Here is an 8,920-nt window from a genome sequence, read left to right on the forward strand (position 1 = left end):
TATATATTAGGTTGATGGCCATTTTTCTACTGCGGTTAAATGGATTCTGAAATGAGGTAAACAACAGAACTTAACTAAAGAAAATTAAAACTTTTAAATATCTAGAAAGACTACTTTAAATGTTTCTATACACAGTGAAAGAAGCTTAAAAAATTAGATAGTAGTACTATACTAAAATAAACTATTTTCATGTTAATTACAATAATTTTCTTATTCACTGGCCTGTATAAATCCCCTGATTACCTCATTGCCACCTGCCAATCTACAAACTAAAGGGGATTAGTCAGTTTTACTTGCTTCCCACTGTTGATTACATAACACCCCTCCCCAAAGAATATGCCATGAAATTGATGACCCAGATCCACCATGCGATGCCTGCTGCTGTCTACAACCATAGAAAGGACAGGTGGACACACTGTGTCCCACTGCATGCTAGTAAAACCTGTGAAGTCTTGAGTTAAAATGGAGGCTTTAACAAACTAAACACAAGCAGCTGAAAGTGGCTTTAAAGACAAAAGGAGACCTGACTTGGGATGGTAAGCACACAGTGTGCAGATGCTGGTCTTTAGTATTGTGTACCTGAAACCTGTGAAACGTTAATAACCAGTATCACCCCAATACATTCCATTGAAATAAAATAGAATTAGACTAATTTCCTTACTTTTATATTATCCTGAGGATATCCTTAAAGATTTGACAGAGCCTTTCTTTGGACAGTTAATCACATAGGTGAATACAGGATTTTTATAAATGACTCCAATGTTCTTCTCCAAAGTGAATAACATCACTGACTGGGAACTCCCAGAAGACTTAGGGCCATTAAGACTGGGATTCCTTTCAAATGGCATCATTTCAACAGAGGCTCAGTGAGAAATGAAACCTCCTGCAAATCAAAAAAGTTGCAATGTGCTTTCTTTCCCCAGAGGCTTACTACCTGCTTCTCTTCTCTCTCTTCTCTCTCTTCTCTCTCTTTCCCTCTCTCTCATCTCTATCTCTATCTCTGTAAAGATGATGCTGGGAAAACAGCTGACATTCTGCTGTAAGCCTCCTCCAGAAACACCACAAATGACACAGAACAAGTTTCTGGCTGTCACTCCATGAACATCCTTCTCTACTTGACACCTATCACCCTACTAGACAATAAGAATCTACTAAAAGAAGGATACTATCAGAGATAGTAACATATTTATGGTAAAATGATGATATCCAGAAACTGCCTCAAAATAATCCAGTGGAGAAGCAGAACAAGGAAACAGATGAGCTAAGACTGTACATGCACTGACAATTGCTAAAGCTAATGATGTGAAAATGGGGGTTCGTCTTACTAACCTCTATATTTTTGTATATGTTTGAAATATTTCGTTAAAAAACTTCCCCAGATTCAAAACAATGCATTTACCAAGCAGTTACTGAGCCCTTCCCCTGGTTCCTGATGACTCACTCTGCCCCCTGCTCCTTCAGAGGATTATGCAGACTTGCCCATTAGTGTGTGATCTGCAATGCGACCTGTGGGAGTGACATCCCTGGCCCACTGACAATGAGCCCGCCCACACAGGGTGCTCTGGCCAATGACATGTGTAAGCGGGGATGACTGATGGACACCAGGACTGAGGAGAAACTTGAAGAGCCATCATATGTTTGCACCGTTTTCCTGTTCTCCTGTTCGTTCCCTCTCACAGGACAATGGCATCTCTCAGCGAGGGGCTGCTCCCTCAGCCAGGGTTCCACAAATGCTGCAGCCAATCCACAGCGGACATGACAGAACGTAAGCAAGAAGTAAACCACTGTTGTGAACCACTGGAATTTGAAGGGATTGCTGTGGCAGCATAAACTAGCAAAAGCTGATGGATACGCTAGCCCAGTGGTCGGCAAACTCATGCGCCAACAGAGCCAAATCTCAACAGCACAACGACTGAAATTTCTTTTGAGAGCCACATGTTTTAAACTTAAACTATATAGGTAGGTACATTGTTACTAACTTAATTAGGGTACTCCTAAAGCTTAGGAAGAGCCACACTCAAGGGGCCAAAGAGCCACATGTGGCTCTCGAGCCACAGTTTGCCCACCACGGCGCTAAGGGCTAGGTACAAAGCATGTAAAAATGAAAGGCTAGTATATTTTTAACAATGTTTTAGCCCTAGCCGGTTTGGCTCAGTGAACAGAGCATCAGCCTGTGGACTGAAGGGTCCCAGGTTTGATTCCAGTCAACAGCACATGCCTGGGCTATGGGCTCATCCCTAGTAGGGGGCGTGCAGGAGGCAGCCAATCAATGATCCTCTCTCATCATTGATGTTTCTATTTCTCTTTCACTCTCCCTTCCTCTCTGAAATCAATAAAAATGTTTTTTAAAAAAGAATGTTTTAGAAGGCAGATAAAAAAACTTAGCAATGGTTAACTCTGTGTCGACAGTTTGAGAACTGGTGGGTGTACAGGGATAGGGATAAGATCAGAAAGAGACTTTATTTATACCATCATATGTCAATGAATTTTCTTGTGTATGTTTTTTTAAACCTGAACAACTAGGGACTTGGATAATTTGAGCTATTTTTTATTCCCTATGTACTTTCATATTAAAAATATAACAATATATTTAAGCAAATAATAGTTACTTAAAAATGATTAAGAACCATCTTTCTACCCTTGAGAAACTAAAAAGTTGTTGATAATTTAGCTTTTTAAAAAGTGTCTTCCCCCAAAAAAACACAACTGTTAATTTTTTAAAGTGGCAAAGGCTAAATGCAAAAATCCTATATAATAAAGAGCTAATATGCAAATGGTTGTCATACCCTCACATCCTCGGGTCCTCATGCTGGAACTGCTCAGACACTCAACACTGGGGAGAGGGGAATGGGAACCAGCCAGGCACAAATGAGCTCACGAGAGAGGAATGGGGACCAGCCAGGCTGTGGCCCAGGAGAGAAACAAGCCTCCTGCTCCATGGTCCTGGACACCAGTGCCTGCAGCTGCAGCCCAGGAGAGGACAAGCCGCCCACCCTGTGGTCCCGGGTGCCTACAGCTGCGGCCCAGGCAAAGCCTCCTGCCCACGGTCCCCTGCAGCTGCAGCCAGCCCAGGGAAAGTTGGACCAGGTCCTGGGTGCCTGCAGCCAGCCAGAGGGAGCAGGCAGAGGGGTTAGGGGCGATCAGGCAGGTGAGTGGTTAGGAGCCAGCAGTCCCAGATTGCGAGAGGCAGTCGAACATCCCCTGAGCGGTCCCGTATTGGAAAGGGTGCAGGCCGGGATAAGGGACCCCCCCTCCCCCGCCGGGGCACAAATTTCATACACTGGGCCTCTAGCAAATAAGTAAAAAACAGGAGCATGATGTAGGTTTCACAACTATGGGCTTTGGGTTATTGGTACTGATCTCAAAGGAAATTCAATTACATTATTTTAGTACACCAGTACACTGGTGAGGACGCTTGCTCTAGGCATTAAGTTTTGTGGAACAAGACTCAAATAGTACTACTACAGACAAGGCATTTTACTCTACTAAGTTAGCCCATGGAGGTTAAAATTATTAAAGAGTTAGAAGGAAAAAAAAGGAAAATATTCTAACCATGACTCTTGCCTTGATTAAACACTTGAATGTTTACAGAAGTCAAGTTCCATAGAGTAAGACTTAACTACGTGAACATATTTTTACTTAATTTGAGCAATATTTGAACATAGCAGTATCTTGCAAATATGATTAGGAAATGTCTGTACTTTTCAGACTTGCATCTCAAAGCACCTCACAAACATTAACCCTCATTTCGCCTGAGAGGTAGATGTTGCACATTATAATAATCCATCCTTTTCACTACAAAATATTTAAATACCCCTCAGCAGTACTTGCCCTGAGAAGGTCTTACCCCAAACAGCCCATAAAACAGGAAATAAGCTGACAGTGCATGTGCCACCAACAATCTCTGACAAGATCAGACCTTCACCCACAAGAACCACTTCCTCTGAGTAAACCACAAAGACTGTACAGGGCAAACCACAATATATTAGCTTGTGTCTGGAACGCAGATAGAGAACTCACCTAACAGCTAGGGAAGACTATGTCTAAGCGCCTGCACAGATTTCCTATATGTTTTAAGTGTATTTTGAGGACTTATTACTCTTCTGGAAAAGATATAGCCACCTTCTGCATTACACATGCAATTTCTTCACATGCCAATGAAGTCTTCAGTCTTTCAACAATAATCTACATTTTCTGAATCCACATAAGACCTACAAACTCCTCTTTAATGTCTTATGTGAATCTAAAATCAGCATTTAAATATAATATTTGACCAAAGCTGTAGTGTCAAAGCAATTTCTTTAAATGACAGTTTTATAATATTAAAAGAAAAGGCAGTGTAACCGGTGACTAACTGTAAGCATCAACTAAACCAGATTTTTAAAATTTATTTCCAATTTCTTCATGAATTTTTACTCATAGTCCCAAGATGGTAAATCCAATTTTTCACTAACCATTACATTTGCATGTTTCTCAACACTGAGAAGCCAGTAAGAACCTAAACTGTCAGCTACGTTAACTAATTCACTAAGCTAAACTTAGTGTATCTCTCCTTGTATGAAAAGTCAATCATGTATGCTTATGCAATTCAGGCAAAGCCTCTGACCTTCAGCGTCATCGTGTATTACCTCTGCAGAAGCAAAAAGCTGAGAGTTATTGGTATCAGCTTCATGGGCTTTCCTCAGAAGCTATATTAAAAGCGGTTTTACAAACTTCTTTCATATATGGCTATCTTAGTACTCTAGATATTCTAAGTTGAAAAAGTACAATGCTCTAATTTTGGCATGTTTCCAAAATTCTAAACTTTGAGGGGATTATCACTAAAAATGTGTCCTGATTATGAGATTAGACTGCTGTGCAGTCTCCTGAGAAAGTGATGAGTAGCTACTGTAGAAACACTTAAAATTAGAATAGATAAGATACTAAAAAGCATTCTATAAGAGACAAAATCCCACTTGGACTTGGTCAGGTTGGAAAGTAGGAAAGAAAAAATAATGTATGTAGAAAGACAATAATTTAAAGTGAAAGAGTAGGGGACTTGAGAGCCAAAAAATCTACATTAAAAATCTAGGTTATAAAACTGTCCTTTCTAGTTTTATAACTTGACTTAAACTTCAGGAGCTGCCTAAAGTGGTGATCTGCTCCACACTGAGTCGAAAACATTGTAAATGCTAAAGAATGACAGGGTATCAGTACATGCATGAGAGTATTTTACTCAAAAGGAGATAAAATACTTATGATTTTGCTGATTTTATAACTTCAGTTTAAATACCACTATTTTGAAGACTCTTAATTATTAAAAGGGAAAGGAGCATGTCTTCCCATGAAACCTTAAAATATCATCAAAACCAAGTTTTAACAGATGAGATCAAATAAAGTTAAACTCCCTATTCCTGAAAATATGGCATGGTCAATTTCTAGGAGGTAAGAAATTATATGATAAGAAACATTTTTAGTAACTTTGTCAGACAACTATGATGTAAAAGAGTTCCTCCAATGATCTCTGAATAAAAAACATTAAAACATCCTGCTGGTTCTGTGACCAATGTTAGTTTGGCAGGCAACTAATACCAATTTCTAGATGGCTTTTAGAAGAGGCAACCACATGTGTTTATGCAAAGACTAATGGCCCGGTGCACAAATTAAAAGGGAATTAATTAGAGGAAATATTTCAATACTGCTATTTGCTCTGTATAATAGAAGTGTCAGAGATGAAAGAAAATTAGTAAAATGTATATGGAAATCTCCCGCCTGTCAGAGTTTGGGGTGCGCTGTGGGACCCAGAGTCAAGTCCCTGCCCACCCACGTGCGCCTTGAAATCACGCCAGACTGAGACCCGGCCGGCTCCACCCCCACTGGATGAGACCCAGACCCAGGCGGCCCCAGCCCTGTCAAGCCCCACTGGGGCGGGGGGCCCAGCCTCAGGTCCCCTGGCCCCAGTGCCGGGGTCGGGGACACGGCCTCAGGTTCTCCATCAAGCCCTGCTGGGGTGGGGGGTGTGGCCTCAGGTTCCCCATCCCAGCCTGGTGCCACACAGCCTCAGGTCCCTGCTGATTGGTTGTTACAGCGTCACAGCATGACAACCATTTGTATATTAGCCTTTTATTATTAAGTCTAGAGGCCCAATGCATGAAATTCATGCAAGAGTAGGCCCTCCTTTCCCCGGCTGCCGGCACTGGCTTCCCTCTGGCACCCAGGAACCAGGCTTCCCTCCGGCACCTGGGACCGGGCTTCCTTCTAGCCACCTGCCAGCAGGCACTCAGGACCTGAGCTTCCCTCGCAGCCCTGGCTTTGTCCAGAAGGCCGTCTGGAAGGACATGCAGTCTAATTAGTATATTATGCTTTTATTATTATTGATTTTCCCAGGAATCACAATGCTCCACATAAAAATTTGTAAAACACACTATTTATGGATTCTGTCAATGTTTGCCTCAAATTTAATTTTTAAATTGAAAATTCAAACTTAGTTTTTAAAAAATTCTACGTTAACTCAACATTGTTATATACAAGTGGAAACCAAGAATGTGTTATGCAGTATTGCCAAGTTAACATATTTGTGTATTGATTCAAATAAAGCTTCTCGTCATTTCATTGAATAAATATGAACATCTAATAATTGTGCCATTTATCAGGAAGATTACAACTCTGTATTTTTTAAATTTAATTTGGATGGTACATGTTTCTTGTGTAGAATTGAACAAGTGAATGTACTACTGCAGACCTACATGAATCATGATTTTATATTAGAAAAGACAACATAACTGGGATTGATTCCCAATTTCAATTTTGTGTTTATCAAATGACTGACTTTATAAGTAAATACTACAAATAATTTCACCTTGCAGATGGCTCAGGCAATCTTCAAAATAGCACACAGTATTGTTTTCTAATCAACAGCATTATAGAGAGCATTATATGGCAGAAAAAGTATCATGAATGAAAATGATACTTACTGGATATATGTATATAAAGTCACAGGTTTCCACATTCACTTTTAAAGTTTACTCCAATTAAATAAGCATAAAGCTGAACTCACACTAAGAAAATCTCAATACCTCAAAAACCTGTCTTTATCTCTAAATCAAAACAACAACAAAATCCATAAGTCCAAGACAAACGTCCATTTATTTCAAGGAAGACCCTTATAACAAAATTCTACCCTTATTGTCCCCTAAAAATTCATTGTTCTAGATCAGCCGTGGGCAAACTACGGCCTGCAGGATCCGGTCCGTTTGAAATGAATAAAACTAAAAAAAAAAAAAGACCGTACCCTTTTATGTAATGATGTTTACTTTGAATTTATATTAGTTCACACAAACACTCCATCCATGCTTTTGTTCCGGCCCTCCGGTCCAGTTTAAGAACCCATTGTGGCCCTCGAGTCAAAAAGTTTGCCCACCCATTCTAGAACCTAGCCTGAAATCATTTACTGAGTCCACGGAAAATCATTCTTTTCTATTTCTCAGAAGAAATTCCAATTGCCATAGAAGCCCTGAATTCAACCTAAGAGGATTGGGAATGTGGTAATCAATGCAAACTGAAAAGCAGCAATCAGATATTCCTGCCACTTTTTAAGTGCTGATTCTAAAAGATGAAAACTACAGTCTCCAGGTCTCACAGAAGTTGCAAAGAAAGAGACTGGAAGGTCCCCCGCTTATACATGTTTTTAAGCTGTTCAGATAGTCTATATACAAACAGTACCATAAACATAGTTTGGGTTTTTTAATTGATGACGATGCCTTTAAAAGGGGGGGATGGGAGGTTTGGGGAGATGAAAAGGAGGAAAAGAGAGTAAATAAATTTAACTGCAAAATAGTAACAGGATGTTAGTTCTGAGCATCCAAAGTGACCAATCACAGCCTAAACATAGCTGAATTCCATCCCAGCCCCAGCACTTCCCGAATACATAAGAATAAAACTTTCTTATCTTGTTCAGCCGTGTGTCCTCTGCCACCAACTGCAAAACAGAGTAACCTCCAAAGCCAGCCCGTCTGAATTCAACTAAGGACAGACAGACTCCAGTCCGCAGTGCAAGAGCTCAAACTCCCACAGCTGGCCTGCGGGTCTGCACACCCTACAAAGCAAAGCCAGACCTTGTAACAATACTTCACACTTAAAAGGATCTTTAAAAGCTACACGGGCACTACTAACCGTGCCAACAGCTCTGGAATCAGCAAGGCATACCTCCAGTGCACTGCAGTGAGTAAGCAAGAGGATGAGGCAGGCAGGGCTGAGCAGAAGGTAGGAACGATTCCAGAAGGCTGTTAAGGCATCCTGGCACAGACAGAGCATTAAAGCCTCAACAGACATTCAGGTCAGGGGCAATTCCTCTCCAAAGAGCCAATGGATGCTAGATATTTATAGAATATGCTTAAAGAACAAGTAATGGTCACATACGAATAATTCTTACTTTAAAAAACTGTTTGTAAATTTCTAAGAAACAGGTTTCCATACTGTCTCAGTAGTGCTTCTTAAATTAAGTGACTTTTAAAGGTGTTATTTTTCTTTTAAGAAAACATGTAAAATCAGGTGGCACTTGAACCAATTCAAAGATATTACTATACAAACGGATTTGCAGATTGATCTTATACTTAGAATCCTCATCTTTTACCCTGTGGGCCTACCACAGTGCCTGGCAAAGAACGGGCATCGATTAGCTGCATGCTTATTGTATATTTATAGCTCATCTACATTATAGAAAGGGCACAAATCCCAAGATTCTATTTCCAAGATAATGGAAATAGTAAGAAAATCTCTGAGAAGCAAAGACGAAGAAAGGTCATTAAGTAGGTGCTTGTGGGTGATTTTGTGTGGAATGAATTGATGACTCTCTGTCTCTACAAAAGTAAACACCCCTCTTATCACAATGAAAACCACCAACTAACTACCTTAGTTCCTAATAAGACTTCTTCCTACAGGT

Source organism: Myotis davidii, unplaced genomic scaffold (genome assembly GCF_000327345.1).
Source record: "Myotis davidii unplaced genomic scaffold, ASM32734v1 scaffold355, whole genome shotgun sequence".
Taxonomy (NCBI): Eukaryota; Metazoa; Chordata; class Mammalia; order Chiroptera; family Vespertilionidae; genus Myotis; species Myotis davidii.